Below are 201 nucleotides of genomic sequence, written 5' to 3' on the forward strand. Positions count from 1 at the left end.
CCAGGAGCAGTGAAGGGTTTGTAGGATGAGCTCAGGGATTGTCCAGGAGCAGTGAGGGGTTTGTAGGATGAGCTCGGGATTGTCCAGGTGCAGTGAGGGGTTTGTAGGATGAACTTGGGATTCTCCAGGTGCAGTGAGGGGTTTGTAGGATGAACTCAGGACTGTCCAGGGGCAGTGAGGGGTTTGTAGGATGAACTTGGG

This window comes from Corapipo altera, unplaced genomic scaffold (assembly GCF_003945725.1).
Source record: "Corapipo altera isolate COAL_440 unplaced genomic scaffold, ASM394572v1 60906, whole genome shotgun sequence".
In the NCBI taxonomy this organism is placed as follows: Eukaryota; Metazoa; Chordata; class Aves; order Passeriformes; family Pipridae; genus Corapipo; species Corapipo altera.